We start from the raw sequence: 12,880 nt of genomic DNA, 5'->3' as shown, positions 1-12,880 counted from the left end.
ACACACAATGACATAATATGGGTGTGCTATCTTAAAAGGCTTCATCCCCTTTTTAGTCAAACACCTGTGACAAAATTACAAACTGTGGTTAACAGAGACTACTTACAAGTGGTTTTTCAGAGTCCTCCACGATGGAGGAGCTCCACTTGCAAAGAGAAGTAGAACCCACTTTTCTTCTTGCACCTGGCAGCAGGAGTGGATGACATTAGAAAGAAGTTCCAGAAGACAAGAGTTGGCAAGGGCACCTTGCAGACATTGCACAGGGTGGCTTGTGGAGGACAGGGTGATCTTTGCCAGGTCATTTCAGATGGACCAGCCCGCATTGCATGCCAGTCTCCCATGCCTGAAATCCTAGCATAAATGCATCATTGTAGTTCCTTTCGTTGGAAGTCGCTCTGGGATTTTTAACCTGGTGGGTTATAGCTTTGAGCAGTTGAGATCTTCTTTAGCTTTTTTTGTGTTTTCCTTGAGGAAGAGTCTAGGATAAGTAGGTTTATTAATGCATCCATTCAGCCAGTATCCACTGAGAGCCTCCAGTGTGATCATTGAGCTGTGGTGTAGACGGTGGGGAAGAGCGCATGCAAGGAAGGAAACAGCAGGCCCTACCCTGGTGGCTTTGGCCTTTTGGTAGAGACAAGCAGAGAGAGTTAAAAATAAAAGAAATTCAAACGAAGAATCAAAACATCATGAAACTTGAGGGAGAGCTTAAAGAGTATGCCTTGGAAGGCCTCTTGGGAAAGATAACTTTTGATTTAAGATCTCCAGGTTCAGAACAATCCCCACCTGTAAGGCATGCCATAGAGCCTTGTAAGTGGAGGGAATGGTGAGGCTAAAACCTCAAAGGTCGCAGTGTGTGTAGGTAAGCGGCAGAGAAACCCCAGGACTGGGATGTGATGGGAGAAAGCTGGGGCACCAGCAGGGCCCTGAATCCGTAACATTCAACTGGTCTTTCTTCTGAGACAAATGCGAAGCAGTGGAGGCAGGTACCACCTGTGCAGGATTGAGCATGACTGCCCCTAGGGAGTGGCTCACAGCAGTTACTGTCCTGACAGCATCCCTCCCTTTGAGAGAAGGCTGCCCTGGCCCCTTGAGATTGGGTGGCAGTCCCTGGAAGATGCCACTCGTGGGACAGACCTCCTGCCAGCTGAGGGGTGGAGGGAGGAGGTGGTGCCACAGCAGAGAGCTGTGTAGCAGGAGCTGCAGCAGCACTGGGATACAGTTGGAAATGTGCCAGTTTGGGCCTCTGTGCAGCCTTGGCAATCAGGAACCTCTACAGTGGTGCTTGGGGCCCCACACTGTGCCCGCCAGGTGATTGTGATGAGATGGGAGTTGGGGGAAGTCCCTGCCATAGGCCCCGAGTGCCAGCCAGGGCATGCAAGTGGAGTTCTCCCAGAACTGACTGGCTTTGCAGGCAGTGAAAGGTGAGGGCCATGCCTCACGCGGCACTTTTGCTCTTCCCTTACAGGTGTGCGGTGACAGAGTAGACCACAATGTCGCTGGGTTTTGCAGGATCATCGCAGTGGTTTGAAGGCAGAGGGGGCTGGGTTAGCAAGAAGGGCTAATGCCACACCCTGGGCACCAGGGCTGCTCTGGGTCTCTGGCAAGTATCTTCCAAGATAATTTGGGAAAGTGCTTTTTTGGTGTGAATAGCTCCCGCCTTTGTCCCTGTCAGTGGTAGAAAAACAAGTGTTTTGTTTTAAGTTACACCATTGAGAGGCTTCACAGAATGTAATAGCATTCTTTTGTTTTCGTATTACTCAATCTACTTGGCCTTCTTTTCCATTTGGAAGCCCTCACACTCCCCTGCTCTATTTTTCAAGTCATCATAGAAGGCAGAGATTGATTGTTTCAGGGCTTGGTATTTGTGCTGGCAAATGTCTGTTTTGACTGACAGCACCGTGAGGAAAGCCCGAGATGGTTCCCTTTCCCTCCAGCCAGCCCTGTCTGCCTGGGGGACTGTTAATTCACCTCTGGTTAATGGCCTCCAGGATGTCTCTTCCAGTACCTCCTGCGCTTTGTGTTCCTCATGCCCATGTGCTTTGGTTGGTGTTTCCTGGTAGACGAGACTTCATGAGGGCAAAGTCCTTGGTTGTCTTTCTTTTGGGCTCTGCTCCACCATGGTGTCTGGCTGGCATGCTGTAAGGTCAGAGAAAGTAACTGTCCAGTGAGTGTTTTCTCAATGAATTGATTTCCTGCCACTCTGTTTAACAACAAGTGATTCTTGAAAGACAAAAGACAGTGCACAGAAAATGAAGACATGGAGTCAAGACAGGAGAAGTGGAGACAAAGCCAGGAAGAAGTATTGATGAAGGTGGATCCTAATGCCTTGTACGATGAAGTGTGAGCTCTGGTGCTGGCTGCTTTGACACCCCGTACTCTCCCAGCAGCTTCACTTAACAAGGGCGTGTGTTGTGTTCCTTTCATGTCAGTGCACATCTTGTTCACACATGGATTTTGTACCAGCCACAACATCATGGGTCCCTCGGCTCTCTACGAAGAGGGACAGGGAGCAGGGCCACCTCTGCATCAGGCTTGGAAGGGGCAAGTGTTGCTTCTGCCTGTATCCTGCTGTCCAGGCATCAGTCACATGGCCTCCATGGGTTGTGGAGGTTGTGCTACAGGAAGAAGAGAATGAAATCGAATTAGTCATCTTGTGATAGTCCCTTACACTCACTGTGTCTTTGGATTTCGCTTCTGAGGCGTGACAAACATGAAGCACAGCACCTGTTCAGTGCCCTCCCTCTTCCCCAAGTCCAGCAAAAGTGCTAGTGCACAAGGGTACTTGATTTTTGCATGTCAGGAGGAGAATGTCTTTCATTTGGGTCCTGACTAACAGCCCATCTTCCTCTGTGGGCTTCAGTGGGCTGGTTTGAAGATGAGAACCTGTAGCTTGCAGTCCTTCCACAATCATCTGAAATGCTCCCTCCCATGCATTCTGACCATCATGTGACAGAATCAGAATCTGGGTATATTTCTGAAGTTGGTACTGCCTCTTGTCCCCCCTCTTCTGCCTTAAACCACTCTGGGGAAAAGAGCCTGAGGTGTTGCCGAAGAACACATTCTTTCCTGCTTCTTAGCGTCCTGGGCTTGCAGAGGACCGGGGACCAATTGGAATGTGTTAAACAGAAAGAGAGGTGAAGTTGCTTTGAGGACTTCAGCTTCCATTTATTTTCATGGAGAAAATGATAGGCAAAATTATTCAGAACACATCAAGTGGAGGAAAGTATACAATGGCGTGTTGATCTCACAACGCACTTTGAAAACATAGACCAGAAAACGGGAAGAGTAAGTTGATGTTCTTGCTGTCTTGTTGACCATGGTGGTTCTCAGGAGAGGAGCTGAAATCTTCATCTGTCTTCCATCTCCCTCCCTGCCATCCAGAACAAGGAATGCCAAGTGGGAAGCTTGGCAGGGCTGATGCAGTTTTGCTCCTAAGCTTGAAGCCAGCAAAGTTTGCAGGGGCCAGATCACGCAGGGCCTGCAGGTCATCGGATGACTTTTGGTTACTTGCGTGCTGGAGAACCATGGGGAGAATGCCAGCAGGGAATGAATCCAGAATGAGAGAGCAAGGAACAGGGATGAGCAGTGATCACGTGTGTCCTGTGTTTTTTGGCTGTTGGGGAAGAGCCACCCGGGAGGACATGAGTGTGAAGGCAGCATGACAACGCGGTCTCCTCCCTCCTGCACAGAAGTTGCTTGTCAATCAGGAGCCTGCCAGCCCAGCTTCGAGGCAGACAGTGCATTTGGGGTAAATATTTATGAAATGCCAAGCTTTATGATCAAGATGTATCTTGTTTTTAATGAGCAAATGACTCAGAATTGTTTTAAAGTTATTAAAAGACAAATTATTATATGCCGTCATGGAAGAAGGAAAGAGAGAAAGTGTGATTTTGCATCCAGCAGTTTTATTTACAGCTATCATCCATAAGCAGGCAACCCCTTTAAACAAAATTAGTTAATTTCTTTTAAGGGTGGAAGTATAAAACTTGATTTATGGCATCTCATTATGAGGACTTCTAAAAGGTAAGGTGGTCTCTTCGGCTGCTTCAAGGGCTGCTGAGTGAGAGTGCACGCTGCCATAAGCACCACGGAAGTCACAAGCCACTGGCACACGAGGATACATGAGCAACAAATTACTTCCTGTTACAGCTCAGACTGCTTTTTAAACTTTGCACACCTAAACTTTAGAAATTATTTTGTTTTAGAAAATACAAAAGCTGTAGATCTCCAACTCTAGATTTTTGTATTTTCTGCACTTTAATGGCACAGAGGTTTTATTGATTGTAAGAACATATTTATTTGAGAAGTAGCAAGAGAGAGAAAGAGATCAGCTGTCTCCTGGTTCACTGTCTGATTGCCCACAACAGCCAGGACTGAGTCAAGCCAAAATCAGTCAGCCTAGGTCTTCTGTGTGTGCGGCAAGTGTGGCAGGAACTCAGCTGCGTGAGCCAGCGCTCCCTGGTCGGGGTCTGAGTTTGCAGGAAACTGGAATTGGGAGCCAGATCCAGGATTGGAGCTTGGCACCCAGATGTAAGATGTGGATGGTGTCGTGGCTAAGTGAAACAGCCATTCCCCCCACCAACCCCCGAACATATTTTCCAAAGCAAATAATGACCTTCTGGCCACATGAGGCCCAGTGCCTATTTTTGTAAATAAAGTTTTATTGCAACACAAGCACATGCAATTGTTTATGCAGTGTGTGTGGTGACTTTTTTCCTACTGCAATAACAGGGTAGAGGAGTTAAATAGAAAGCACATGGTTGCAAAGCCTGAAATACTCAGTTTTCCTTTATAGAAGCAGTCGGTCAATTTCTGCTCTGAATTATGACCAAAATATAGTAAAGTACCTTAAATGTATTAACAGCTATCCCATTAAAGAGGTACAAATATTTACAATGTTTGATTACTCAGCAGTTAATATAGTTTCGACGTATATTTGTTTCATTGGAAATATGACCTTTTTGCTTTTGTCACAAAGAACATTTGAAAGACATTCCCTTTGGTGCTGGTTTTTCTGCTGAAGTTTCCAACCTTCTCCCAATTGTATTGCTCCTTAACACTTTCCCCTCACACGTTTTTGTTTTAAATGTTGTATTAAATTTGAGGGATGTTAGACTTCCCACTTACGAGCAGCAGCCAAAAAGGTTTTTTTAACTTGGAAATGTTCATTGTCCGTGCAGTTTGCATATTTGAAAAGTAATCACTGCTGAGCAAGGATTATGTCAGCCGATTGATAGTCTTTGACATTTGCTCATTTCATGTGTTGGAGGCTCGGTAATCTCATCTGTTAAATGGGAATCAAACTCGCTCTCTGGGCTTTGTGAAGATTAAGGAAGGAAGGACGTGGCCTGCCACACTTTGGGAATTCCTATTTCCTTTTCTACTGTTCGTGTGCTTACCGGACCAGACGATCCCAAGTCAAAAATACCTTCTGGGATATCTCCAGATTCGTGTTGCTTTTCCTGCCTCAGGTTTGCCCAGAAACCATCAGAAAGTCCCACCGTGCATTTGAGTAAAAGGAGTAGGAGCTGTTACAAAAACCACAAAGGCAGACACTCGGTGCAGGTGTGTCTCCTAGACGCGACCCAGCTAGTGCTGGTTAGTGGGACGGGAACGACAGTGGCTCTGCACTGCCTGTGCTGCTTCTGGGGACTGATCACTGGCCCAGCAGCCCGCTCTACCTCCAGAAGGGCAGCGCTGTCCTCTGGGTGGAGGAGCGGGTCCTAGGGTGAGCCCAGAGGCCCCAGAATCCAAGTAAAAGTTACAGTCACTTCCAGTCCACAGGGTGCTGGGACGTGCAGTCCAGTCTGTGCTCAGGAAGAACTGGACTTGGTGGACATCTGCCCAGACTCTGCCCCAGGCAGGACTTACCTTCCGGAATGGTTGTGGGGCCGTTGCTTAGCACATACACTGCCTTAGGTGCTAAGCATCTACAAGCCTGTCTCCTGCAGGTACCCTTCATGAACTAGCACTGTTCGGAGACACCCGTGATGGTTGGAAACCATTTATCTGATTCTTGGTTAAGTATATTTTAAAAATTAGCCCGCAGTCTGAATCTGCCTCCCACATGTTGTGTGCCATTTAGGCATTTTGGCGTTCTAAAATTACAGATCTATCTCTAGCAAGAAAGCTTAGAAATACGTACTTAAGAAATGTTGCATACAGCATGCAATGACATTTTCATTCCCAGAATGATCTACATGGACTCATATTTATTTTGCTTTTTATTTTTTTTAATATAAAATCAGAACTCACTCTCAGGATCGAGTAGAATTCCTCATCCGAATGGCACATAGAACGTTTGTTGAAATGGTAGCACTGTTATTTAATTCAAATTGCACATTTTATAATGAATCACAATGGAAGCATTTTCCTTTTATCAACACCTCTAATAGAGCTGAGCACACCTTTCTTTAAAAGTTATTCAGTTTAAATTATGATTAGATGAATATTTTAGAATTACAATCACCATTAAACGAAGGACAAAATTTATCATACCAAAATAGAAATTTAATTTAAAGTAGGAAGAACTTGATTACAAGGTTTAGTAGACTAGAAACAAGATGTATGAGGGCATATTAAGGAATTCTTTTTTTTTTTCTTAAGTACAGTTTTACATTCAATTTGAAAGGACACAACTGCATTTATTAATGTTTGTGAGGATCGTGTTTGAGACAGTTTGATGAAAGATCAAACTCTCTTCAGGCTGAAAAAGCACATTAAAGCGCGCTGGTCTTTCCACGAAAACATTCACCTAACATCTTCCTTCACTGTCTTAGAGTTAATGAAGTTGATTTGCGATAGAAGTTGCTCTTAACCATGGTGCGAGCCAGTGGCTTTGGTCCAGGAGTAAGCTCATCCCGGACTCGTGTGATTAAACATAGGCCTTTCTTGGTCCTCGTGTCATTTCCTGCTGCCTGTCACTTCGTCCTTGACTGTTTTTGAGGCGGAAAACGAGTTGTCCAGGTTGGTTTTCCAATCAGCCAGTTCTTATTTTTCTCTGGAGCTTCTTTGTTATGTGAGAGTTCACATTTGCTATTCATGAAACACATTTTAATCAGTGACCATATCAGACAAATGGAAGCTAAGCGCTGGTTAGTACGTTGAAAATAAACATGAGGGTTCTCATTAATGTCGCTGTCTGAATAATTAGTTGAGCATCGAGTCCTGAGCCGCAGTGAGAGCAAGTTGGCTTCTCGCTGGGACGACAGGCTGACAGCCCCGTCTTGGAGTACGGTCATTAGTGTGGCCCGCCATCAGTGTCATGTGTCTGTGTCACATTAGTTAGTGTCCCCTTAGCCAAGGAGCCAGACCTACAAATTATCCTCCCACATCCCTGCAGACTGTATTTGTGAAGCCTGCGATCAAGTGGGAGCAACTTCTTAACACGGCTCATAAATTAACTAGTTTACAGGCTTATAACATTTTACAAGTAGATAATAAAGGGTGGAAAAGTTTTCCAATTGCTTTGCCCTGCTGTGAGGGTTGTGATCAGCTGACTTTTCCTTGAGGAGTCCTCTGCTGATAGACTTTCCCAAGAGCAGCACAACCATGGGGTGTCTGAGCAGTGTTTGCCAATGTAGACTCTAAGAGGAAGCCAACGTTAAGTCCACTGAAGACAGTATCATTAACTTTGTTATCTCATTACTCTGATGAGCGCATGACAGTAGTCACCTTTCTTGTGATGGCACTTGTTCATTAATGAGTCCAGCAATTAGCTTTGAACAGTCACAGCGTCTGCCAACTAAAGTTATCCTAAAAAGTGTTTTTGATGCATTCTTATCCCAGTACCCAGCCCAGCCCAGCCCAGCCCAGCCCAGCCCAGCACAGCACAGCACAGCACAGCACTTGTGAATGATTTTGAAGCCGTGATATCCATGCAAGCAACTTAGGAACATGAGACAAGTGACCCTTAGAACCCTGTGGACAAATGTGGCCTGAGTTTGTCCTGCATCTGGAAAGGGTGTGGCTTGGGCGTGCCATCTCTTATCTCTCTTCTGAGCTCTGGTAGACAGACAACCCACGAAGTTTCTGGAGAGACGTGACTATTCAAATCAGAAAACATCAGTTTCAGGTTCTCTGGCAGATTATGCTTGAAGAAAGCATGCCCCTTCCCAGGGTGGTATGTGGACCTGCTGCTGAACGAGAACACACACATGCATCCTGCAGTCCCTGGTCTCATGCTGTGGTCACATTGCCTACTAAGAGAGCGCGTGAGGGAGGCCTTAGGGGTGGCATTATCATCTCAGAGATCTAGACAGAAAGGAGCCGGCCTGGGCAACTTCGCTGCCGTCAGAGTCGTGTGAAACCTTCTTGAAAGTGCTTACGGAAGAGCTGACCTGTCCGTCAGCAACTTCAGCTTACTTGGAACCAGGTTTGGTAAATAGTCTACTAATAACCCAACTGGGGCAGGAAGGTGTGCAGCCTTGCACGTGCAGCACTGGTTTCTTGAGTTGTTTGTGGCACAAGCCCACAAGCAGGTGGAGAGTGTGGGACTGACAGGCGGGAGAGAGCTTGTGCTTTCCTTGATGGGGAGTGGGGAGGGAACCGTGTGTGTGTATGTGTGTGTGTGTGTATGTGTATGTTTTCCCTACTGCTGCTCCCATAGCATGCAATGAGGGAAACCAAAGGACCACAACTGAAAGCAACGTCGCCGCCTGGGCCCATGGAGCTTCCTGTCCTTGTTCCTTGCAGTGCTTTTCACATTGTGAGGATATAGCTACAGAAATGGGACATAATGCGTGCTCAGTGAGCCAGACTGCTAGGTTAGGGTTAGTGCCCTCATGACTGGAAGCGTCAGTCGGTTGTGGAGCGCATTTGTTTCGTATCATTCCACTGTCATTCTCTAATAGGGACTTCAGGCTCTGCCCCGGACTGAGTGCTGAGCCTTGAAGGAAAGGGAGCCGGTGGACACATAGACACATGATGCTACGCCTGAGGGTTGGGGTGGTGTCTGAGCCGGCGGGGCTCGGGGATGGTATGGCTGTAGCACACACGGGAAGCCTCTCAGCTTGCCCCTTCACTTAACCTTGTGTTTTCTTTTTTCCTTTCAGCGTCCCTCTCTGTGTTGCAGTTTTGTGGCATTATGCATGCCCCCTTCCTGTGACTCCAGGTTTTTTATGGCTGTGAGACACGTTACAAGTTCAGGGTAAGTGGCAACCAGCACTGACACCATGTACCACTTAAGAATTGCCGTGCCGTCCACCTGGGCAGGTTGACAGAGTAGTTGGATGTAGCAAACTCACAACAAATGGTGGCTCATCTCATTACCAGGCACCGATTCTGATGCTCGGAGGCATCTTGCATATCTGCTACTGTCCTCCCTGCTGGCTTTCTTGTTTTAAAAAGGATCCATAACTTGATCCCGATTGCAGGAAGGTGACCTGATGCAGGGTTGATAAACTGTGCATATTGTCACCGTCATGGGCTGTGCCGTCTGTCTGGTGACCAGTCAGCTCTGCTCTTGTAGCACAGAAGTTGCCATTTACAACACATGAACCAATGGCGGTGACTGTGTTCCAGTGAAACATTGCGGATAAAAATGGGCCATGAGCTATAGTCAACCTGAAGGCATTGGTCTGCCATCCCCGATCTAATTGCATCTGAGGGGACACCCGAGGGCCTGAATACTTCCCTGGGTTAGCAGCAGTCCCATCCGGGAGCATACCATCTCCCTGAAAGAAGCAGGCACGAACTACACGTCTGCCTTTCCTACCTCATAGGCTGGAGTCGCAAGGATGAAACCAGATAAAATGTGTGTGAAAATGCTTTGAAGATTTCGACACTCCCTGTGCGAGGCTGCGCACAGTCATTCCGGCTCACCTTGTGGAGTGTGCCTTCCTCACCTTTTTAATCACATTGGGCTTTCAGGCACTAAATGAGTGTGGAGGAAAGCGCTTTTATTTTCTGAGTAATGTGGTTTGTCTGCCAGTTCCTTCTCTTTTACAGTTGATGGACAAGCTGTTGAAATATCTTTTTAGTATCAAATATGGATGAAGGGCCATACGGGTAGATGATGGCAGGCTAAAGATCAAATGCCAATGAAGAGCGATTAAATGTCCTTTAATCATCAGAATCTGAGCGTGCTTTAAGATCTTCCACCTTTAATATAGGCCTTAATAAATAATAATGCTTTGGGTGTCTACAAGTATGTTTGAATTTCACAAGTCATGCATGTCAAAACAGAGAGTCAAGCTAGGCAAACACGCTGCCCTGGACCAGCAGCGCTAATTAAGGGGGAAAGACCTAAACAAACAGCTTAGGGAATAAGGAAGAATCAAACCCTGTTCTGTGAATTGTCTAGGTTTTCCTTTTTGACTTCTAGACAGTCACCATGCAGTCTTTAGACATGCTTTTTCTATCATTGCATCAGCTGAGATTTGTTTTCTAGTAACAGATACAGCCCTGTGAGCCTAAGCAGTCATTTGCGTGTCTTGATCATACAGGCGTCTGGAAGAGCAGGGACTGCCTTCCTTTCGCGGGTTCAACTCTGCTGCTTCCTTCTCAAGGTCATGACATGGCTGCTGGCTCTCTGGCCATTGCCTCTGCATCCCGAGGGAAAGGTACTGATGTGCAAGGAACAGAGGTAGTGCTCCCAGTTGAGGCATATCTCTTGAAAGAGCCTTCCCTGGAACTGTACCCAGTGAAATCTGTAAGGGCGTGTGGAACGTGAGGCTCTCACCTTGAGCACATGTCTGATCCAGACACGCTGTGGATCCTCCCACGAAGGATAAGGTGTGTGGCTCTGAGCTTGCAGTTGTGCTTACTTAATACGGGATCGTGACAGTGAGGTGGTTGATTTTTCTTATTTATTTTTAAACTTTCAGTGATTGCCTTTGTGCATTCTGTTGACACGTCTTGTTTGTTTTATGCCTGTTAGAGCATCAGTCTGTTTGATCCTAAGCAGAGATGCACATCTTAGTAAATACAGTAGGACCGCAGTATTCTTATTGAAAGTGTCATGGCAAACCTGGGCAATCCCTCTTACCCCTAAAAGCAGGCCAATATTCAGTCTCCCAATATTCACTCCCATGTATACCGGAGTGTTACATTCCCATGAATAAATGCTCGTTTCCAGGTCTGAGTACCAGTACCAGTGGGAGGTTCTAGCTACACACACACACACACACACTTGCACCCAGTGCTGTTGGCTGCAACAAGTGCAGGGGACATTGTGATGGCCTTGTCCTGTTCTCTGTTGTTTTGTTGACTCAAGGATAAGATAAAACCATCTACCCTATATTTCTGTCATTCCGCTTTCTCTGCTGAAAGCTTACCTTGGAAGGAACAAGTAAATCACCAATACCTAATTTCCCATTCTACACGCCCCATACATATACTCTGGTAAAATTTTCCATCTCATGGACCAAACAGGAAGAAATCTGCTTGAACTTTAGATTATATTCTCTCTCTTTTCCATCCGGCGATGCTGTTCAGGAAACATGGGTACCTTCTCAGACATGTAACCAATTCCTGCTGTGGATGCCATGGAGCAGCGTGGTGAAGGGTGTCTGCTCTGCAGAAGTTGGGTTTGATTCCTCTGCCCCTACCTACTACCTGGACACCATGGGCAAGTCATTTAACCTCTCTGCTCAGCGGCCTTCTTGCAAATAAAGTCGAAACAAAGACAGGAGCCGGCTGGCTACATGGAATGCGATGCTTTGAGAACTTTGCACAGGCCCTGGTGTTTTAAGAAGTGCCACAGTTGCCCTCAGCAGTGAGGTGGTTGATGAAGAACCCCGTTTGGGTTCATTGGTGGTTGTCATTCTGGTGGGCGGTGTGTGTTTCTCAGGCTGTTGCTTCTCCCCCACCTTCCCTTGCGAACCTCAGTAGAACCTTGGGAAGTGGCCCTGATGCCCATCTTCGAAGGTTCCTACAGCCTGTGTACCAGGGGACATCTGCACTGGCAGAGTTTAGATCTCTGGGTCTCACGTTGATGTGCTGTTCCTGAGAGATAGGCAGTGGTATTTGTTCTTGTTTGTTTCTGTTTTGTTTTTTTGTTTGTTTGTTTTTGCTTAGGCAGACAATATGGTTGCGTCACAGGTGCAGTCAGTAACTTCTTCCAGTTGGTACCACGGATGATCATCTGACACTGCAGGGTTTCGCTTGAGCAGGCTGCTTCTATGTGGTGTCAGTCTTCTACCACATGCCTGTCCCTGTCCCTGTGCTGACTGTGCAGCAGAAGGCCCTGGGTGCCCACAGTGTTTCATGAGAAAGACTCTCAAGGCACAGTATCGTTGCACACGTAGGTTGCTGCTTGACTGTGGGGAAGATTACCATGCGGTCTGTGGATCTCCTAGTTGATCCCAGCACATCCCCATGGTTGGGATGCAGTGGTAACCCCGTGACTGCCTGCCCATCCTGAGTTTTTGAGAAATGTTGGGTGAAATGGATGGGAGTCGCATTAACTCTACTTGGGATCCTGCAATCCATCATTTCACTGACAGTGATACAACTCCCCCCGCCCCCAACACACACCTCTTATGGACACCGAGCCCCATGTTTCTTGGGACCTGTCTTGAGCCTGCCTCTGACATTACTTGGATCAAGCCCACTCAGTAAGGATAGTGGCCTGAAGATCTTGTCTGTTCAGAAGAATGGGAAATTTCCACAGTTTGCATAAACGCCCTTGCAATGTGCTGATGCCATGCCATGTCCTTGCCTCTTGACCACGGGCTCAAGGCAGTCTGCCTGGACTGACTGCAGTATATTCTAGAACGCACTTCTTTGAGTCCTTCAGTGCTCAGTTTGGACAACATCTCCTTAGCTAGGTCCTTGCTGGCCACCCATGTTAAAGGAGACCCCCTTCCCATTTCTCCTTGTTCTTCCTCCAAGCCTCTTGTTTGTTTCGGGACTTACAGCTGCCATCACTTGGTGAAAA

At 46.8% G+C, this 12,880-nt stretch overlaps 1 protein-coding gene across 2 annotated transcripts in view; it reads left to right on the top strand.

The window, feature by feature from the left end:
* Positions 1 to 12,880, top strand: part of FOXP1 (forkhead box P1) — a 493,878-nt gene that overhangs the window by 112,504 nt on the left and 368,494 nt on the right. For both annotated transcript variants that reach the window (XM_040994813.1, XM_040994814.1), the window contains exon 2: positions 9,054 to 9,148. The gene's annotated coding sequence lies outside the window, so the exon portion shown is untranslated. The remainder of the gene's footprint in view (positions 1 to 9,053; positions 9,149 to 12,880) is intronic.

The sequence above is a fragment of the Ochotona curzoniae genome, unplaced genomic scaffold, assembly GCF_017591425.1.
Source record: "Ochotona curzoniae isolate NIBS_2020 unplaced genomic scaffold, NIBS_Ocur_1.0 contig_908, whole genome shotgun sequence".
Lineage (NCBI taxonomy): Eukaryota > Metazoa > Chordata > Mammalia > Lagomorpha > Ochotonidae > Ochotona > Ochotona curzoniae.
Note: the sequence above shows the minus strand (reverse complement) of the source record. Positions and strands in the feature narration are given on the sequence as shown.